General features: G+C 35.1%; 1 protein-coding gene and 1 long non-coding RNA gene across 3 annotated transcripts in view; both read left to right on the top strand.

The window, feature by feature from the left end:
* Nucleotides 1-23,629, top strand: part of Fur2 (furin-like protease 2) — a 421,029-nt gene that overhangs the window by 73,666 nt on the left and 323,734 nt on the right. The gene's annotated exons all lie outside the window — the stretch shown is intronic.
* Nucleotides 8,161-23,629, top strand: part of LOC138178411 (uncharacterized) — a 91,548-nt gene continuing 76,079 nt past the window's right edge. For both annotated transcript variants that reach the window (XR_011172692.1, XR_011172693.1), the window contains exon 1: nucleotides 8,161-8,200. This is a non-coding gene — a long non-coding RNA (uncharacterized LOC138178411). The remainder of the gene's footprint in view (nucleotides 8,201-23,629) is intronic.

The raw sequence follows: 23,629 nt of genomic DNA, 5'->3' as shown, positions 1-23,629 counted from the left end.
AATTCTGACAAAAATGTGATCATTGATCGATAATCGACAACAGAAATCGCACTTTCTCGTTTCATCGATTTTCATTCGCTTGAGAGAACGTAACCAATTACGCGGCTATGCTTCGCGCGATCGATTCGTCAAATCGAATACAATATCCGCTAACTACTAACTCATTAGAATCCTATTATACGCACTGGTAATGGTGTTCATAATTATATTAGCTGATGCTTCGACTACGGTTAGCCGCTCGCTTCTTCAAACACGATGGCGATCCGTCGTCGAACATGATTAATGGGAGAAGCTACGAGAGAATTTCTATAGATTGAATATCTCCATTTTATCGATCAAGCTAAAATTGATACCTTATGTGTTTTGAAAAATATGCAAAATATTTTATCTTTTACTTTAATGAATATTTTACGTCCAAAAAATATGTTTCGTATGTGCGGACACCAACACTTTTTTCAAATACCAACATTATTACTGTTATCGAGTATTCGGAAAATGAAAGGTCACATTGGTTTCCTAAGTCGTGTGGTTCCCAAGGTGCGATGTCAGTCCAGGCAAGGGTTTGCTATCGTTGGTCGCCGGCTTAATGCATTTACAACGTCGCAACCATAAAACCGAGGCACTAAGGGGTTAACCGGGCCACGTATCGCTTTCTAAGGGCCAGCTAGCACTCCTCGATTCCCTTGAGAAAGAGGCAAGGCGTAGTTTCGATGCTCGTTGCCGGTTAAAAGCTCAGGTGCTCTATCCAACATCATACACGTAGTGAAAGCAGAGGAAGCTTCGTTTAAAGCGGACCAAACTTTGCCCAAAAGGTCGAAGTGATTTCTGTACCTCGGTTATCATCGATTTACCAGCTTCCAATACTTTACGAACGACAATAAACGATTTTTAGGATGATATGATATTCTGACTAAGAAAAATATGTAGTATGCAAAATTATGTCAATCTATGTAATATAAAGGATGTTTCGTAAAAGTTTTATTAGAAGATTCCTAGAATCAATGAATTCACAATAGGACGTAATTAATATAATTTGCCTATGATTGACTTAATTCCAGTGAGAAGACCAATTTCTAAGATATTAAGCCCAACTTCTATTTTCGGCTTGGTCGGAAACAAACTAGCTTTGATCGAACAAAATTTACTTTGGTAGAGGAACTTACTACTCTTGTACAATCAACCTTTGCTCGGTTACACTACAATTCTCTATCCCGTCCAGTACACGCTTGCTTTCCTTCGATAGTGGCTTGGCGTGGCTCTCTGTCGTTTGCCTCACAGAGGCAAAACCGTAGTCGAGATTCTGTTTGCGGTTAAGTTCTGGGACTGTTTGAACGAGAAGGTTTCCAGCGTCGATGTCTCTACGTTTGTGTAGGCACAGGTAGAAAGGAAACGGAACGCGATAGGAACAGTTGAAAGACGTCACCATTCAGAGCGCTGATAGTCGCAACTCTTGCTATTCTTTTTATTTTGTTATTAATTTTCCTCTCTACTCGTCCAACTGTTTAATCATTTCAATCCTAAAACGGTATCATTGGGTTATAAATGATAATAATCTATATCAGGTTACTAAATTTTACGGTATTTTTTATTTTCTATTCTACGCTCTTCACGATAATTAATACAAGCCTAAAATTGTAACACTGGTTTAGTTCATAGTCTTTTGATAAATTTGATAAATCAACAATAACACAAGATTGAAATTGTAATTTCTTCTAAATTAATGATTTTTTTTAACTGAGTTACAGTTTTTCTTTTATAAAAATTGAGTTGCATCGACAAATATAGCAAAGAGTATATGGTTTCGTTTAAAGCAATTTTAATGTGTTTACGTATAAAAACTAATATGTAAAATCAAAATGTGTCCCGTTTGAAAAGATTCTACTTTGATCTACAACATTTTTCGCTAAACGTAGTAATATCTCAGATACCTCATCCTGTTGAATGTTTTTATTTTGACTTGATTAATACCAGTTTTGCACATCAACAGTCATTAGTTCTGATGTTAAATTGTGCATAATAGGCAGTGACTGGAGTAACGAATCGATGGATGTCTGAAATCCTGGGGATCTTAAGCATTCTGCCTTCCTTCATAATTGAGAGGTTAGCAAGATGATGCTGTAGGTTAACGGAGGGACTAGGTCTAAGGAGGGCAGAACCTGTGTCCACAAATTGTTCGTGTGTATCATAGGTCGTGGGTTTAAACACATACATGTATCGCCATTGATCGTGTGGTTCTAATTGATCCGGACCTCAGAAATGCAAACCTCCTGCAGCTATAAAGTAATTTACAAACTAATTTTTAAATCGAAATGGTCATGGACCGTAGCATAAAAATGCTAATTAAATCCAACCAAATAAAACGTAACGCCAACTTAGAAAAAGAAAATAAATAAAAATTAATTAAAACGACTACTCTATTTTGGATGTTTTATACAATTTCGTATATGATATGCATTTTGTGTAGCACTAAAATTCCCATAAATAGGTACATAACAATTCTGAATTCAGTGAAATTATAGTAGCTACTCCACAAACACACTAACAAAGGAGAATAAATAAAAATCTCAATGATCATCCCTTTGCACCATTAGAATACTATTCTCTCTTTCCATAATAAGAGCGTAACCGCAACATCGAAGAACATCGATAGAACTACTACGTGAACTACAGAACCGTCCACTGAATAAACCACACTCGTCTTTGACCACTTTCTCTACGTTTCTCTACGTTGAGCTTCTCAAACGACAGAGACGATCTCGAAATGAAGAGTTATAGAATAAGTCCAAAAAGAAGACACACTGAGAATAGACAGGCTAGTGAAATTGAAACAGTGTTGTGACGTATCCAGTGTCTACTTGCACACTCATTTATCCTAGCTGCTCCGTTTCGTCCACTTCCTCTGTTTTCGGCGCTATTTCATGTCTTTGTTCACTGTTGCACACGGTGTTCCAAAATTGAGCTGCAGCGATAGAAATAGGACAATAGAAGTATTTATTAAAACACACAGAAAAGGCTTAACGGTCATGGCTTAATGGGTCATTTGTTATAAAGTTTTACGGCTCTTCGATAGATTTCGTTACATTTCATTTGAAATAAATGTATGAAACGGGAGAAACACTTAAGACAGGCAATGTACGATATATTTTACTGCTTAACATGCCTCTAATAACGTGTCAAATGGTCTATTTTCAAATGTAGGTGGCTTTAAAAATGATTTATAATCGAAATTGGCGAATTACGAGGCAAATTAATCAGTTTGGCTGAAATAGCGAATTCTTATGCGTCTATGGCATATTGAAAAGCGTAAAGACGTATACAATGTACAAAAATGCGTGTATAAAATATTCAAAGAACTCTTTTCTTATAATGTTACAACACATATTATTTATAATATTTAATAAGAGAAACAAATCGCTGGTTAGCCTCTACAATTATATATCATAAAATTCATATCCATAAAAATAGAAAGAACTGTATTTCTACTTATAACTTAAGGTTCACAGCTTTAACTGTTTGAAACACCCCGTAGAAATTGGTAGAAACACAGAGAGAGAAGAGAGGAAGGCTTAGCGCGGTTAGGTTAGTTTCGAGGTTGGTTAGTTTAGGCATGTGTAACGAGGGCGTCGTAGCAGTTCCGTGGTCGCACGAACCTCGTCCACCGCAGCTATTTGCTTCTGGAAACGAGACGCTTGTTTCATAAGCGAAACAAGACCGTTCCTGCGGGATGGGGGAATTTCTCTACTCGCGCGCTGCGAATCGAACGATTTCTGGAACTCTCTCTCTCCCTCGTAGAACGGGGCAGATGGTGATGAATGCGAACAGATTGCTTGCCGGAGCTTTCGTATGCGCGGCCTCCAGACTGCTCGCCGAGAAAGAAGAAGCAGGACCCGATGGAATGTCCGGGACGTTGACTGATCCCACCACCGAGTGTTGTTGATGGAATGTTAGGCTTTGGATCGAACGTTTAAATGTTCCAGCTTTTCTCCCCCTTTTTTCGGTTTCGTCTTTTGTTTGCGGGTTAGAATGAATGGATTGAAATGGTTGATAGAGCGAAAAATTCTTGAGGGGAGAAATTGATTCGGGAGATCTCTGATAAAAGAGCCACTGTATTTATTATACGCAACACGTAATTAAGGCCAAGTATCTTAGATTTTGTATCATTTAGTAATACTTTCATATGATTATGCCATTGCATTGGAATTATAGATCGAACGTTTAAACGTCCCAGTAAGGTTGATAGCTAAAGGCGATAAAGACACTATTCTCATAACACTGTTTGTCTATAAAGTGGAATGTAAAGCTAACTAATTGTATTATATTGTATAGATTAAGCGTACTTGAGAATGAGGGCATTTCAATTAAAAGTTAACTGTGCAGTAACATACATATGTGAGAATAGATGGTGAAGATATTTATATTGACCTTCTACTATAAAAATTAATTCTTTTATTCATTGGTGTCTATTTATTCGTTACTGAATAAACACGAATGAATTTATTTTCAAGCACCGTTTCTTTCTCATTATTATGTATTGTTTTACTTTGAAAATTCATGGTAGCGATTTGTAATTTGGTTTAGTCGTTGTGGCGGCACTCGGCAACAATATATATTCGCCGAAGCGAAGTGCCTAATGAGCCATCAATATCTCGTCCTTTCGTCGAATGTTCGAGAAGAAGGCGTGCGTGGCAATGATCGCGGACGCTTAATAAACGCGTGGATAGCGGGGATATTGAGGGGCGACAAAAAGAAAAGAATCGAATCCGATCAACAGTTAAGTTTGAACCAGGAAGCGATAAAGTCGAGTTGTAACCGCGCAGCGAGATTGACTAGCGAAACCGAGAGCGATACGCGACGCGATTAAAAGAAGACACTTGTTAATAAATATATTGTTGACCTAAACAGTGAGTGATTATTTAACTCACTACACCTAATATTACCCTTTCATTTGAAAAACTGTCACCTAATGATTCCAGAAAATAATGTCTATGATCGATACTTTTCCTACAACGAAAAATATACGACTCATTGCAAAATAATCTTTCCGAAATTCTTCTAAATGATTCTTCAGAATGACTCTTCAAAATGATTCTTCGAAATTGCATAAGCGTCTACAGTTTAGTTTTTATCAAGCATTGGAAGACATTTTGGCAAGCGATAGTTGTTCGACGTCTCCCAAAATAAATTCCGCTCCACGTACGAGCGATCGTTATTCACCGAGAAGAGGATGTCGTGATCCTTCATATTCCTTCTCATTTCGAATGGACGTTTTACGAGTGACAGGAAGAAACGATCGATAGTTCGATAACTGTGAGACCTGTTCTCTGGTTAACACACGAAAAATAGAAGCATTTGACGATCATCGTGATGTCGTTTAATAAAATCATCAAAAGTCGAAGGCAAGACGTGCAAGCCTAATTAGCATAATTATTATATAATGAATAATTTTATATTTATGCTACATACACAAAAGAAGATATATATGTATTAATATTTTCTACGCAGGGCAGCAAAGGTTATAAACTTTACCTGTTTTCGGCTGCAAAAATGAGTCCTTTTAAAATATCCCAAATGATAATACATCTCTTAACTTTTTACGGCGAATTAGAATTGAATGTTAACTTTTTTTTAACAGTTTATTATTATAGTTCTCAATCCTTTGCTAGCATTCTTTTTAGTGGGATTTTAGATCTTTCTCATGAAATTTTAAAAGTTGTATTTTCAAATAAGTAATGAAATTTTAGCTTAATTCTGACTGTGTCAGGCATTTTTCATCCTTGGAACTCGTCATGTTGTTAAATAATTACAATTTTTAATGTTACTAGCAGACGGGCGAGAAGGGGCTGCTCTTTGTAAAGTTTTATAACATACTGCATATTTGTAAAGTTTTAATCCATAGAAGTGCACAGAAAAAGTTGGAGTTCTAATTGTTACGATCATTATGATACTAATACAACGTTATGATATTTTTTGTTGTTTACTTGAGTGGACGAATCTATAACAACGAATTATTCACTAAAACATAGCTTCTTCACTTACTATCTATGATCTGTCGAAAAAGATTTTAAATCACAACAGAAATTTTAAAAGCATAATAACAGCACAGATATCAAGCAAATATTGTCCTAACCTGCGAGAGATTATAGATCTCTCAGATTGATTATTTATTTCTGGGCTCGCTAGTCAAGTTCAAGTATACTTGATAAATTTTCAAATTCGGATTTCTCGAAAACTAAACCGAGAATATACAAATTTCATTCTATATCTTTTTCCTATTTTTTCATGAGCAATCACGTCGTGTCCACTTTTACGTGTTATTCGATCAGATCCTGTATATCCACATACGTATAGCGAATAGTCCAGCAGCAATTAATTATTCGAGTCATATCACCATATAAATTTAATGAAAGTCTTTGTTGTGCATAACGCGACGCGTCACTGCATTGTCACAACTGTATGCTAATGAAGCTTGGTAAATGATAAAGGCGTGGAGGCGCATTGATGCGCAAACACGTAGATAGGTTGAGGGGCCTTTGTTGGGGCTATGCGTTTTCATTCACGCGTTCCTACGAATTTATCGATGCCGACGTGTTTGTGCTTCGATGTAGAAACATTGTAGTACGAACTTCAGCATTTCGATTGAATGTGTTGCTTGATAGGACGCATAAAATTTATGTCTTTGTACCGGAGTTTTAATATTTAAATGTAGATTGATATCTTTCAATTGCTATGCAGCGATACAATTCAATTGGAATTTCGATAATTCTTAAGTGTATTGTCTATATTATGCATATATTTCCTTGTTTTTAACGATTAAGCATTTACAAAAAAATTAGGCAAACTTGAATAATAATGGTTAGAAAATTATTAAAATTATCTAGAATTATACTTATAATTCTAGATAAATCTAGTTATATGTATAATCCTAATTATAAGTGTCAGTCCTATACCCTTGGCAAGCAACTATTCAGAATCTGTTTTACAGAAAGTTCTATCTTTGCTTATTACTAGTAGAAAAATAAATTTTGCGTAACTTTTGCATGTCCACTGAAGTTTATTATTTAGTATATCTATTCAGATTATTCGACATGGGTAAAAATAAGTTTGAATCGCTAAAAGGGGATTATATCGAGAGCGAATATAATACAATATACGAATTTATAATAGCAATAACTAAGCAATAACTAAGTAAATGTTTAATTTTTAATTCGAGTTTATAATTTCTAAAGAAAATCATCCACAGACAGTTTATTAACAAAATTCGTAATTCTTTATAATATTATGATAAAATACAACATTTTTATTCAAATAGAAGAAAACCATACAAGATAAAATACTTTTTTTCACAGATATACCCTAATCACTCTTTCGTATATTCGTACATTTTTTTTAAATCCACGACGCCAATGTATCCGTTTAATCGCGAAACTTCCACAAAATGAACATTCACAGAATGGATGTTTTTCGCTGAGCAAGTCGTGCGATGTTTAATGGTAATTGGTATATTCGAACGACGTAATCTTGGCCAGCCTTTTATTAAAGCGATATCACGCAAAGAAGTGGCAAAAGAGCAAGATTAAGAGGGAAAAGATGATATTTAGATACAGATACAGTTCGTTAGGCGGTGGCATTAAAGTTTCCTAGTTTTCTCTTTAACCTGTTCGCCAACTAAGGGAAACAAACTTAATAACGCCTTTGATGAAATTTGTTCGGTTAATTTGCTCAATTGCTTGATGCTGACCAATGAATTACGTGATTAGGATAGTACATACTGGTTTCAACCCCGATAATATGAGGATCCTTTAGGTATACGTTTGATCCTCTTATTTTACTGATCCTCCATAATCTGTATTATGGAATGGATATTATTGATTAATGAATATTGAATTTGTATTCAGCATAAAAGTACATGATACAAATCATCATAAAGGAGAAGAGATATGTCAATATTATTAGCTTTGTGTATTTTATTCTGTATTTTACAGATTGTAGATTAGAATTATTATAGAAAGTCATGTTCTACTGTTTAATTCCAGCATTCCGTTATTGAATGTCAATCGAATCTTTTTATATTTACACGAAGAACAAATAAGATATATCTTTAAAAAATATTCACGAAAATGTACGAGCATATGTTAAAACTTCTTTTTCTTTTTGTTATAGGTATGTTCTGAGGATCAACAAATAATCTTATGTAATTTATGTAAGTAGTATCATATCGATATTTATTATTTAACGAAGCGAAAGAATCGTTAGCAAGGAAGATTATATTATTGTATTAAAATTACATTAGTATATGAAAGTTCAAATTAAAAGTTTGAGCTGAAACATAATTAGAACCCTGCAAGGAACTTAAAAATCCCACTAACTATTTACCTATATCTTAACTTCAAATCTTATTTCTCAACAATTCTTCACAAAGCTACCTCCGCATTTTTACTTGAAACTGTTCAATCCCGAGAAAGCATCCACTGCAACGCATCTTTTACTAGACCATAGCAATAAAATTTTTTTATTCTACAATAGAAGCACAATATCTCTCTGCAATAGAAGCGCAATCTTCATTCTCGAAAAAAAAGAAAACAACGAAGAAAGAAAATGAAACTCACTGCCGTGTCTTTGCGCGGTACCATCACGCTTGTCAGTGAACGAAAAAAGTAGAGATAGCGATGGGTTCAAACACGTCACAAGTAAACGTGCAAAATTTCAAAATCCTTAAACTTTCAAACTCTGAAATTCTAAACTTCCGAGATTCGAACATTGGAAAATTTCGTAACTTGAAAATTCTTGAAAATTCAACAAAGTTGTTATCACTCGATTTTCGAAATTTGGGATTACTCGAATGAATCATTATATCTTATGAGTAGCATTCGAACTCTATTGCAGCAAACTTTAAACATTGAACTCGAATTATTAAATTATCGAATATTTATTATTCGCCACAGCAACTTGATCCCATCGCTAGATGTTAAGGAAAGAGGTTGGAGGTCGCAAAGGGTAGAAACACTTAGGAGGAACTGGAACAGTAGGAGAACAGAGTTTTCGAGCCCATGGCAGCCGGGTGCATGCAGGCGAATTTTTCGAGGCCATCAGAGCCGCTTTTTAGCTGGCCACGGAAGACAAAAGTGCTTTTAATGTTTTAACGAGCGGCGCTGAACCATTGTTCCCCTGTTCGTGGCTCGCTTTCGGTTCGCTTCGCGGCGATTTCGAATGCCGAAACGTTTTTACGGCCTCTTCTCTCGTCCGCCGTCTTTCGCTGTGGCAACTTATTTTCCTGTCGTTCGTGTTATTTTTTTTCCTTCTCTTTTTAGTTTGCTTTTTTCTTTAGTGTTTTTACAGAAACGTTGAAGGAACTCGCGTGTGTCACATTAGTCGACAATTTAAAGAGTTGCCCGCGAACGAGGCAATTTCGTGTAGCGCAATTCTTCTTTCTAGCTTCTCGTATTTTTAAGGCTCGTTTTTATGTGACATGGAAATTAAAAGTCATGGAAATTGTAATTAATTGCGGATATACTTGTTCATTTTTCGAATATTTCGTTCGAACAAAATAGTGTTGTTCACATTAATCGATTAGTAAAATAAACTAATATAGTTATGCCCCGTTCAATGTCACGATTTTGAGTAATGAGATATACATTATAGATTATAAAATTAATTAGACATTTATTTAATTAATTAAGTGTAAAAATTTTCCACATTTAGCTTTCTTATTCGAAGTATCTTTTCTTCGATATAACTCAATAATAATAACTTAACTATACATAACAACTGTCGAAGCATCTGTTGTTTAGGACGTGAAGCCTGAGGTTGAGTTTACGAAACTCCTGAACGTACAGATAATTTATGTATAGATATAGAACATTTCTGACAATTCTTCTTACTGAACAAGTTATGTAGGTCTATTTGCGTGAATGCGTATATCGTAATACTGTCGAAAGGTAGACGTAACACAAATATCCAGTTATAAACAGAATGGAAGAGAATAAGTAAGATAGAATCGGCGCAGTCTCTGGAACACCAGCTCAGTAGCGCAGGGTAAATATAATATCACTAACATTCGACTTCAAAATAACAAAAAGAATGCGAAATATACATTATATCGATATCGTGATTCTTAAACAACAATTTACGACTTCGAAGAATTAAAACCAAATTATTCTATTTTATTCCATTTTACGTAAACTCCTTTAAATTCATATTTTTCCTCTTTTCTCGTTCTCCCACGAATTCCAATGCCACTTCAGCTAATGGTAAAAAAGTAGTGAGATCTTCATCGCATTAAAATCTCGGAACAAAACCGCGGTTACGGAATATTCCAATTCCCATCGGTGGTTAGAGCACGTGCGCGGAACATCGGCGTTCTTTCGGACGAACATTAAACGAGATATTCTGGCAGTTGAAAACGGGAAATCGCGGTATACGCGGTGTTTCTTTCGCTGTATAATTAATTGGAAGACAACGTTGCAACAACGCAACAACGTTGACAATCTGCTGGTATATGTAATTTATCATTAGAAATCAAATAATGTTTGAATACTTTTGTCAGCTGGTAGATGACGTTTATAGGAAATCCCATGTTTAGCTATCTAACATAACTATCAAACTATCGAGAGGATTACCCTGTAGAAACAGTGTAGTACGCTTTCACGCAACGAGGTAGTGTCGCGTGGCGGGCAGCTTTTAAACGCTTATCGATGACCGTGTACGGTCGTGGCTGGTTCGAACAAAGGCGAAGAGAAACCATAGCATGAGCTAGTGTCGCGACACTCGGCCGCGATCTATTCTGGTTCGACCGTGGTCGGTGCATCGATTTTTCCGGAAGCTCGATAGAAATGGCCGTAAAGTGGAACGGCGTCGTTGAAACAAGCTTAGAGTGTCGTTAAACGCGATGCAACTTCTGTTGCTAATTCCTAGCTTTTCTTTACGCGGTATACACCGTATGGGATATTAGATTGTATAGTTCCGGTAAGCTCACGGTAAAGCTCAGCGTAGAGAAATTTGATACACGTAGTAATATGCCGAATCATTATTGTGAATTATACAGCGCGTTGAAATTCTCGCAGAAATAGTTACATAATTCTAATATTTCTCTTGCAAACATAATTGCACGAAACATAATTACATGTTTCTGGCTTCAAATTTAATTTTAATACGAACAAATTTAATAAATTTGTCTGAAGAGATTAAAGAACGAGAGTATGGACGTACAATGTCGTTTTATTTACATTAAATGGTTACAGCATTGTTACAATATCGCGTGATATTCTAATACATTACAACGTCATGCGCTGCACTTTAGTCGATTACTCGATTTACTAAACTTCTGGCGAGCTGTTATTATTATGTTTCTATTACAAACTACCGGCAAACGTCATTCCAATTTCAATTATATTAGTAGCCAGCAGAATGGCCGAACGTATGTAGCAATCTACATGTGAATTCCGTCCATTTGATCGGCAAATTGTAGATAATGTGGAAAATCAGCGAATTTCTACCATAGGAACGATTCAGACATCCCAACTATTTTATCTCCTATCTATGCGAATAAACGAACTTCCAATGTAACCTGCTATGCTACTAACGGATCACATCATATCGCTATAATCCATCATTTTTCTATCAGAAATATTTCAAAGTTGTGGATGGTCTGCGAAATAGATAGATAAATTGAATTATGCATTTACAACGTACAATATTCGCAAACATTAAATATCTATGATAGATTCCATAAGTGGCAATTTAACCGGTGGGAAGAAGAACTTTGTGAAACATGGTTTAACAGCACAGTGGTGGATCAAGATATCAACGTATCATGCTATTTCCACGCATCCTGCATTACGTGGCCACGCTAATTCGACGTGGAGGTGGCTTTTAACGAGCTTAACGAGAGAGTATCGCGAGGGAGTAGGCAAACGACATTAGCGACAACTGACGTGTGTTAAGTTGTAATGATTGTTATTGACGAATCTATGGATCAGACGGGTTACGGAGAGAAAACCAGCTGGAGGAAATACCGATCTTGGGACGAGCGCTGCAAACAGCCGGCCCGTGTTCAAGGGTGACATTTATGAGAGAGATTACGACAAGGGCATCCTACATATTGGATAATTCGCAGTTAACTATTCCAACGCTCTACACTCGTGTCGTCGTATCACCTAATGAGGATCGTTGCGTGTAATGCACGAATCTGCACGATTGTCGCAACGATGAACTTCGATGAATAGATCAAAATGCAAATGATATTACGAGCATTATACATGGGATATATCTAGATATTTAAGGGTTGAGATACTCTAGGTCTAGGACTTTCTTGATGTACTGATTGAAAGAAATTGTATCATCAAATTACTAAGGTATAAATGTGTACTAAATAACATGTACATGACAATATGGAAGAATTTTGATTTTCTTGTATCTTGCGGCATGAGAAATTACTTTCGTTTGTATTACAAATGCTCAAAATGATATGATTATAGCGTATAATGTAGCGTATACAGCGTATAATGGAAATAGATGCTTCGTTTTACAATTACCTTGTAACGAGTTGACAGATGTCTCGCTGACAGAATGAAATCGTTTGGACAGTTTTGAGGAAAAAGGGTGTTAGAACAAGAGAATGAAGAAGTGAAATTAAGGGCAAGTTCTTGAACGATCGAATGCCATGCTACTGGCACGAACTACCGTGAGGCTGGCGCCACACTTCATAAAGTTAGATCGAGATTTCAAAGTTTCACGAACTGTACGACCCCTCTCGAAATCGCGCTCCTCGATAGGCTGCTTCTTCGAATGCCAGGAATGCCCCTAATAGGACGAGTTCCCGCGATAAGTTTTGTTCTCTATTCGCCTACGCGAACATCGTGCCAATCAAACTTTTTCGGCACGAAAGTTGCTTACAAGGTGGGATGCAAGATTCTTTTAAACGGTTTTTCTACCGGCTTCGATCCCACCACCAGCATTTCTCATATGTTCCGTGTCGATAACAGACCTCCTGTGTAAATGTTAGACCAAGTTCGTCCAACCAACGTGTTCGGTTATTGAAGAAATCTGAAGAAGATCCTGTTTCCATGGTGGCAAATAACAGCATTCTTTGGCGGAGGATTTGCTAATTTATTTATTTCCACTGGAACGAAACGCTGATTATTGAGGTATCTATTGTCTGGTAGATTTCTGATTTACCTAATTTATGATCTCTAGCTTATTCGAACAGTAATCCTGTAACGTCGTTTACTTTGTTTAAATACGTTTAAAGACAATAAAATATTGATCACGGTGACATCGATCATCTGAATTTCCAAGCAATTTCACCCACTACAATTCCATGCACCAAATGTTAGATTATTTGAATACATATTAATCTCGTAGCATTCGGTGCAATTCTTCGTTTGAATTTCGCGCGTAAATTAGTCATAATGAATAAAACATACATCGAGATCGTATTCTTCGTGCTGGAATTGTAATTAAGAAGTATCTGCGTTCCACAACAATAGTAATGTTACTCTCTTTTGCGACGTTGGAATTTCTGTAAGAACTTTGAAAACGAAGGGAAAAAGTCGAAAACGGGCTGAGGAAATATTAAACCATTCTGCAAGAAATCTTAACAAGGAGATCTATCTACATATTCATGAAGGAGATGCATACTCTTCTATTTATTAAAAAACTTTCAGAGAAGGTCCGTCCCGTCCTTAACTTCGTTAGATCCGAAGTATAACCACACTCTGCTCTGCTACTTTTCTTTAACAGTACATAAATGATACTCTTCTTTCGTTACATCTACCATTTTTGCGGCTTAAACAAGTGTTCGTACATTCAACTATCGATTTTGAAAATATTTATGATCTAACATAGCTATGAGGTATACTCCCAGAATAAAAATTTAGAAAACATTGCGAAAGAAAGTTTTGTAGTGAATAGGAAGGAAATGCGAGGAAATAAATAATTTTTTACGTGAAAGTACACAAACTATAGACATTATTCTCCATGTATACTGTTACTGGTTTTAAAATATTATATGTGGAAATTTGCTGACTGCTCTCGTACGTGCAGAACTTAATTATTATTGAAATTATTGAAGCAAACTTTCGATGATTTTTTAATACATTACGCGCAATTTCTGCTTAATTTTTACGAATAAACAGACATAAAACCGATTATTGTTTGTTTACTTCACGAAGTAGCATATTATTAAAATTTTCATCTCTGTTATTAATTCGTAAAACATTTATAGCGATAACAGGCGGGAGAGAAAAATATTGTTTATTATTATTTAATCTTTTCAATTTCTCCGGCCACTTCACGATATTGAAGTTGATACGATAAAACGCCAATTGTACGGAAACGCTTGGAAACAACTCATTATCGGTTTAATATATCCACGCTAATTTACCAATTATCGATTATTCAAATTAGACTTTCCGCCGAACGAAACAGTGAATAAAATTTTGAATGTAATGAACTTTATAGCTAAAAGGAACTTACTTTGACTAACAGAATTGTACCAAGAGCTTGGGATTTTTGAAGCTATCAAGTAGTTGAAAAATTGACATCCTAAGTATTGATGATTCAAACTTATTTAAACTTATATCAAAGAAATCAATTTTACGTATGTAATTTGTCCTTTGTTGTCTCAAGACTTCATTACGGTCGTATCAACGAGTTTACTGCTCACCATAAAAAATTGAATGTGTTCAACATCCTCATTTTATTTGAGTAGCGGAAAGATATCGCGGTGGCAAAATAGCCGAAAAACGTTGTCGTAAACCAGTCTGTTAGCGAGAATAATTCAACGATTTCGCGCAACACTGTCAGTTACATTCCCTTACGACTGAGTTCGTGGAATTTCCGAGCTTGCTCGCAAGCGGTGTATAACTTTTGCAATTGTAATACAGAACTTACAGCTTTTCTTAATATGAAGCTGGAATAATCGTGGTTTTCTCAAGTTTGTGGCAGCATTTTGGCAGGATTTCTCGTAAATCTTTTGAGAAAGCAATTTTCGAAGATATTTTAAAAACATAGACAATTGAAAAACTTTCGTATTATTAACTGTTTGTTATTTGACGATTTTTTATTTTTCGACATGCTTGATAATGTTTAATTTTTAATTCAGAAATACGAGAATTTTAAGTATTTTCAAAAGCCACTATTTTATTTGGATTTACATATAGATTTGATTTTAGATTTTTCAAATTCTTATTTTTATTATTTTTCCATTTGTAGATTTAATTTTCAATAGAGTTGAATGTTTTTTCCTTTTAGAAAATATCCAATATATTTTGAGCGAAATATTAAAAATACGATGGTTCTCTCGAAATCGTTAGAATCTTGCTTTTACATTTCTCTGAATTCCTATAAATGTGAATTCATCTCGAGTCCAATCCAAATTCCAAATTCTCAAAACAATGCGTCGATTTTTAACATTTTCAAAGAGAGAAATTTCTATAATTCAGAGAATTCCTAAAATTTCTAAATTTCCGCAAAACTATCGAGAATAACGATCTTTTAAAATATTCCTTAAAAAATATGCAGATTTTTTGTTAAGTTTAACAAGCGCAGCCACAAAACAGATCAAAACGCCAGATGTTAATCTCGATTCGAATTCATATTCAAAATCGACAATGCGGAAAAGCAAAACTCTCGGAATATTAAGAATTTTGTATATTTGCGAATTCCTTCAACACTATCAAATGATCTTCTGAAATATTTCGTGATAGCAGTTTCAGGTTTTAACTTCACACTCCTCCGGGTCGTTTTCAGTCTTGTCATGTCATATTCCATGTCGTAGATTCAAATTCACGTGCTTCGAATATTTGTTAGTTTTCACGGCTAACCTGGATACGAGCTTTCGCGATCTCTGGACTATCATAAACGTTTCTACCGGTTACCTCCGCTGAATCTACCACTCAGCTGTTTAACCCCGGACAACGGACGGCTATTTCATCCTCTAACGGAATCCCTTGTTCCAAATTCTCTGCGTTCAGCCACTTTCCAAGTTGAACAAGACGCCATTCGAAACTTACCACAAGGTACGCTCTATTTACTCTTTCACAACTTGCGGTTTCGATCAGCAGAAACGGTTCTTTATCGATGATTAATTAAATATTAACGAATAGATTGCGGACTTTTTATTCGATCGCGGGAAATCTAAAGGTAAAAAGATGCATAGGGTGCACACAATATGCAAAACTATATAAAATATTCCAAGTACTTGTTGTAATATTTAATAAGTGGAATGAATCGCGCAGAAAATTCAGATCCCGCTTTTTAATTGTATTGATAGAAATATGATATTGCATAGAAATGCGCAATCTATGATATGATAAATTGTGTTACAATCTATTTTTCACAAAGTAGCAGCCGTAAAATTCAATTTGTTTTACGCCAGTAATAAAAATGTTAGCAAAATTGTCTTTTGTATATCTTTATCGTTTTTAAAATTTTTGATATATTCCTTGTCTTGACAATCTTACCTTCGGCATTTACAAAACTTTGTCAACTGCAGTTCGTGAAACGTCTCTAATGATATAAATAATTTTGGGAGTTTAAAAATTAGAAATGAAAATTAATATAATAGTGCGTATGTATATCGATCACACGGTAAGAAGGGAAAGAAAATATTATTTCACCGTGTACAGGATAAATGGTTGGGAAATGAAAAATCCACTTTGACAGAAAAACAATACCAAGCACACATCGCTCAGAGCGATGATGATTTTGAAAATATACCGCGTCTGACGAGCATTCACGATTGCCCTATTGACGGAAATGAGCGTCGATTAAATAAACGGACTAAACGCGACATGTAGCATCCGCTAAACGAACAAACAAAATACAGAGCGACGCGTTGGTTCAATGAGCAAACAAAATACAAAATGATGTATCGATCGGAATAAATAGACAAAATGCGACGCAACGTGTCAATCATGTAAATAAAAACGACACACTTGTAATCGGGAGCTAGTGAACACCAAGAGTTACCTATATTTAATAAGTAACTTATTGTTTTTTAAACGAAGAATGTTTAAATACGAACAAAAGGTATAATACATGATTCGTAATATGAAGAAAAATAGAATTTCAGATGAATAATGTAAAAATAGAGAAATTTTTATAGCTATGATTTATGCAATATACTTTTATAAGATAGAAAATATATGTATAATAAAAACTTGGGAAAATAAGTGTAATATGTAAGTAAAAGATTGGTTGTATCAAATAATCTATTAGTAATTTTTAGAGCAACGTAAATATATTACGAATATTTGATCCTCATGATACATTAACCTTCTAATTGTTGGTTAAATTTTTATTTAACTTCGTATGTTACATTATTATTCTCTGAAACTGTATAAACGATTCTATTTTTTTACATTAATTTAGTTATCACGTAGGGTCACAGTTAAGGAAAGTAAGCGATAAATTCAGGTTTATTGCTAGGAGAGGAACCATGTTAAATTTAACTTCGTGAACTAAAATCTACGTAAATATGTAGTTGCTTCATGATTACTATGTTACATAAGACTTGAAACAGCCCTAAAGGGGATATCAAGAGAAATGGCTCATTACGAGCTCTCATAAATCTAGAATATCAGTTACAACATGGTGGAATTCTAATTTTACAGCATCGTCTACTTAAATTTCCCTGGGAATATAAACACATACATATATGGCTCAATTTCTTCAGCACATGTCTTATTTTACGTACTTAAACAATTTTAGACGTCTCATTACTTTTCTCAATCGATATTAATTCATTTCAATTATGATTACATGAATATTATTGTATTGTATTTATTTATTTATTTCAGCCTGATGGCCTAGAAATTTGGCTTCAATTTGCATAGTTTATAAATATAAAACAAAATTAAAACTAAACTTGCAGATAACTACGATAGCATAAAAACGTATCAATATGTTGAAACATATATTGAAAACATATCAACATGACTATTATTAACAGAATCATCATTATTTTATTATCTAGACGAATTATACTGCATATTTAGATTGACATTAATATTAATGTGTCTACGTAATGATACACTTTGCATATGTAGATCTTATGTTTAGAGGAATAACATTGGTCACTTGCGCAAATGTATTCCACCTACGAATCGTAATCAAAACTAAAGAGATGCATAGATAATGAATATCTATCACGTGGGATTTACTTTATTTTCATGGCAACGACACTACTATACCTATGTACATTCTTAATCCTCATTAATAATCATATATATATGTACTACTTGTACAAGTATATTACAAAAAACTTACGTTAAATCTATTTTTATTCAAATGTTTATTTATTTATTTTTGCTTATTATATAATTGTATCTCCAGATTTCAAAGAATCAAAGGTTCTAAAACAGCTGAAATCTACTTCAAATTCACTTCGATCTCCAACGTCGCAAACTCCATCAAACACAATCGCTCAAATCACCTAAAACCTCATTCAAACCTATTCCAATCTCGTTTATGCTTATTCAACCGTACCAAGAGAGCGGCAATAAAGCAATCGGTTGTATCGAAGGTATAAAACTGGAGTCACAGAGAGAAAGAGAAAGAGAGAGAGAGAGAGAGAGAGAGAGAGAGAGAGAGAGAGTGAGTGAGAGAGGGGGTGGGGGAGAATCGAATGCATCGTAGATTCTGTACAAGGTACGTAACACTACCGACGATTTTCTGTTGCATGCATACGAATGCAAAGTGCGAGCCACGCTATTCTGCGGTGCTAATTACTGGCAGCTGCAGTAACCAAGCCTCCTCTTCCGCAACCACCGCTTCTCCTCTTACACGGCATCGTGGCTCGGTTGGCTGCGCGTGTATACGTATAATTTTCGAGCAAACGCGCGAAGGGAAATGCAAAGGCTTGCCTGTATAGCAGTGTATAGGCGTCAAATCTCGCTGCGAGACGGATTCGCCGTCTGACGTCGGTATTAATTCCCTTTGTGCGGATCCCGAGAAGCTGCGTTCCGTCTACCTAAAGTGGTGGATGAAACATCACCCGTACTGGAAGCAGCAAAACGACCGGATTATCGCGTTACGTTCGAACGACTATCAGATTCGATAGATGCGTTTTACCAGGATATCGTGGTTTTGTTAAAATTGCTTTTGAATGTATTTGTGGATTTATTTGTAGATTCATTGGCAGATTATTGGGAGAGAGGTGTTTTTTCAAGAAATGATTCGAACCATCACGAATTCAGGATCAATTTTCCAAGAGAAGACACATCGAGCTATGGATGGTACAGATTTCTCAAAATGATATAAAAGACGATACAAAAGTTTCGCTACCAATCTCTTTCGTGATTCCAGTGTCGAAATAAAAATCTAGATTACATATCAAGGTATGGTAATATAATGGTATCTCGAATTGAGGAAATTCTTTGAGTATAGTTCGTGCTCTTATTATGCACTCGTTATATATCTTATCATTCGATCTTTTACGAGGGCATGGCGTACCATGTTTCTCTGAAATATTTTCAATCTTTCCGGAAGTTATTTCTGAAAGCAGTCCGCTGAAAATGATTTTCTCAGATTGAAATCGAATAAAAGGTAACGGTGGAATAACGGACGCGACGTACCAACTTACAAAGACCAACGTATAACGATCCGCTACTGACTTTTAGAATTCTTCTCTTAATTGTAACATCTAGAATAACGCGATGGCTATTTTGATTTGCAAATACATTTCAATATGCGAATCTAAATATTTGTGACTCGTTGCATTTATATTTCGTCTCGATATTTTGATATCATTGTGTGCTACACAATAGTATGCACATTAATGTTTTGTGATTAAAATCGTCAAAATTGTGCATTTTTTATCGGTTAGATCGAACAAAGTTGCACGTCAAGGTTTCAATGATTTGTTTGATGACCTAAACAAATTATTACATCTTATACGAAACCACGAGATGTCCTAATATTTATGAGCAGTGGAGTATATCTCTTTATCTTGAGTTTAGTCTACAATTAAAAGAAACACGCAGAGAACATTTGTTCTATCAGACTAAATGCGATAATTAAAGGTACAGGGATGGTTGAAGTAGCAGATAACCAGGATCCATTAATAAACGTCTGTTCGTTCGCAAATTACCTTGCTCACGAGTACCACGAACCACGTGTCACGGCGGAGTAACCGTCTAGAAAAATTACGGCCTATTTCGTGCACCGCTATGTTCTTTTTTTTTCTCTCTCTCTCTCGTCACGAAACGAGTGGAGAATCTTCCCTTCCACCCAACTGCTCCTCTTCCAGTAAAATTTACAGTTCTCACGAAGGGTTGCGGCGGCTCATTGCTCGTAAAGCATTATCTACTAATCTGGAAGGTCGAAGCCTTCGTATTTCCCGCCGTTTTGCTGTTTAATCGTGCGCCATCTAAATGACGGCCAACTTAATTAAACTTGTGAAAAAGTTTACGATGGTTTGGAACAGCTTCTGATGTCTTGCTGCTTATTATGGCGGATTTTATACGGTAGAATGCAGAATTTTTCATTGATTTCGATAATGTTAGATAATATCGATCATAAATTAACTGTGAATTTTTATGCAAAATTTGGAGATACAAAAATGTACAGAATACACGTGGATGCATAAACGTATAAAACATCCAAAACAAAGTATTCGTTGTGGTTTTTAATAAGTAAAACAAATGCCTGTTTACATTTTATTTCTTTAGTCGTAACCGTAAAAATATAAATTTGCACACGATACACGATATGATACGACAGAATCGAGAAGAATTTCTATTTACGTACTATCTCTTGATCATTAGTAATCTAGTTGTGACTTATTTATTCGTCTAAATGTAACGTACAATTTTAGTAGTGACTTCCGTTCGATCGAGTTGAATAAATTTAATAAATTTAGAAATTGTATTTCGACGTTACGTTTGAATATTTTATTTTTCTCATAATCAGTCTTGTTTCAAGCAAAAGATCAAACAAAATATCAATAAATTCTCGTTAATTTATTCGTTCAAGGTTGCGTGTCAGATGTTAAGGAAACGAATGAATGAATGTTCCTGGACCGAAATTAACGAAAGCTCAACGGTCAACCTTTTCATTTAACGAAACTCCATTCATCTTTAATTCGACAATTAAATTAACTGGAATGGAGGAACACCAACGTTCCGTTAAATTCCATTAACCAAGAATCACGTACCACGTTATTTTCGTGGTGTCGGATTTTCCAGAGAATTTTTCGATCATTGTCCATCCGCGATGAACGAGCAGCGTGCCGTAGCCCCTATCCGAGAAAGAAAGGAGAAATGAGTGGTTTCTCACGAAATAATTACACGAAAATGAAAGGAAACGAAAATAACCTAAACAATTATTTTCGTTGAATGTTATATTGAACGTACAATATTTTTTTTCGACACAAGTTATTTAACTTAATTATTATAATGTATACATGACATTTGTTTTTGCGAATATTATTTTATATTAATAATTATAGAGGCTAGTTTTGAACATACAAAATTATATTATAAAACTTCGTTCTGCGATATAATATACATGTCCACTATAAGGCACATGCTTGAAAAGAAACAAATAATTGAATATATTTAGAAAAATTGTATTTTCGCGTTAATTTATATTATCCAACTTTCTGAACAGATTAAAATGCCATAAGGATACTTACGTAGATTAAGTTATTCAATATTTGTATCGAACATATTTTTCAATTCTGATTTAAACCATCATCATTGGAATTTCCCTTCCCTATCTGACATCATGATAGAATTATTCTCATCTATAAACCGAGTGAATCACCGCAATGTGAAGATTCGCGTGAAATAAATTGGCCCCGTCTTTCCTCGAATTATATCCATCTATCTCTCGAGCCTAATTATCCGTTTAATCGAAAGCACCCTCGCGTCAGCCGCGAAACCTTTCGCCACTTAGAATCATCCCCTTCCTACCCGCTTTTCGAGATGTCTTCCAAGATCTCTCTCTCTTTCTCTTTCTCCCTTCTGTTCTTCTTCTCGCTTTCGATGTGTTTGCGGAACGAGCAGACGGTGGTCGGTCGATTTAGATTCGAGTGGATTGCAGGGAAATAAATGAAAGTGCGAACCACTTAACCGCAATGAAGCCGTATTTATGAATTCAATAGTTCAGCCAGTGTAAACACTGGAATGAATTCCGATTGCTGATTTAGGGGGGCATTTTATGTGACTTGGGTCTTCCAGGAATGCGTAATTTTATTATTGGTTAAGAAAGGCGAGTAATTAATTTTGTTTTTGTGTCTCAAAGTGTTTTGGTTCCTTTGTTTGGCTTTTAGATAAAAACTTTCTCAATTTTCACTGAATAGATTGATATTCTAACTTATTCTACTTTTTACCCCTTATCTACGAATACGGTGCATGGTTTTACATTCTGACAATATTATAATATTTTTGCATGTTACATATCACGTATTATTCATACATATTAATATATGCAAGCATACATTGATATAACAAATAACAAAGAGATAAACGAAAGAAGCAACTTCAGGATTTTATAAAAAATAAAGCAACAGAACGTGTGTGCGTGTATGCGCGGGCAAAAAGCGCAATAGGGTCAATATTAATTTTTCATCAACGGAAAAATTACTATTGTATATTTTGCAACTCTGGCTGACTTAAAGCGAATCCATCTTTATAGCTGAAGCGGTGATTGTATTGGATCAATGGAAGCCCGCAGCAAAGCAACATTTCGACAGTCGGAAATCGATATCTCTCGTTTCAGTAGGTTCGCCATTCCTATTTTATAAAATCTCCCTATTGTTTGTGCGACGACAATAAAGGTAGCAAACGACTCGATATCATATTTTTGTGTTTGTTGACAAACAACGGGCCGCTGTTTGATTCCGTCGCGATGATCGATCGAAACCGGTTGCAATTGCTAATTCACTTCGGTTTTCGAAAGGCCTCTCCACCGAATGAATGCGATAGTTTTCGAATTCTTTCTCCTTCTCTCTCCTTTTTCGTTTTTTTTTTTCGTTTCTCAATTTCACTGTATCAAAGTTAGAATTGGATTTATGAAAAATGTTGTCGCTTTCAATCGAGTGTATACGTTTGAATGATGCACCTTTGAATTCCCGATTTTTTTTTTACTTTCGGACTATTAAAAATTGCTCTGCGATACGTAGAAAAATCCAAAGGTCGTAATAACATCGTCCATCAAATCAAATAAATCTTCCACACTCTTGTTTCATCCGAGTGACGAATAAAGTAAGTAACTTGTTTAAATACGAAAATACTTAAATATTCATGTACACAATATCCAACATATTATGTAGATCAATGTATGTAATAAACACAATAAACACAGTAAACACGATAAATACAATAAATACAATGAATAACGTTGTACAAAAATTCTTTTACTCGTTGAAATAAGAGCAAGATTGAGATATAACAATTAGAGGTCCACAGTAAGATTCGGTTTCCAAAACAATGTCTACTGACGTAATTTTTAGATCTTTGAGTTGATATGTCTTGACAAAGAAGAATTTAAGAAGACAAGACAAAAACAGTCAGCAAAATTAAAATGCTAGTTATTAGCTAAACTAATGGCGTAAGAAATGTATACAGTTTTGAAAAAGAAATAATATTTTAGCACCAACGATTGCGTTAAACTGTCCTGAACGTAC

Source organism: Bombus flavifrons, chromosome 3 (genome assembly GCF_040668555.2).
Source record: "Bombus flavifrons isolate JBK064 chromosome 3, iyBomFlav1_principal, whole genome shotgun sequence".
Lineage (NCBI taxonomy): Eukaryota > Metazoa > Arthropoda > Insecta > Hymenoptera > Apidae > Bombus > Bombus flavifrons.
The sequence above is the reverse complement of the archived record's forward strand: the minus strand, read 5'-3'. Positions and strand labels throughout refer to the sequence as shown.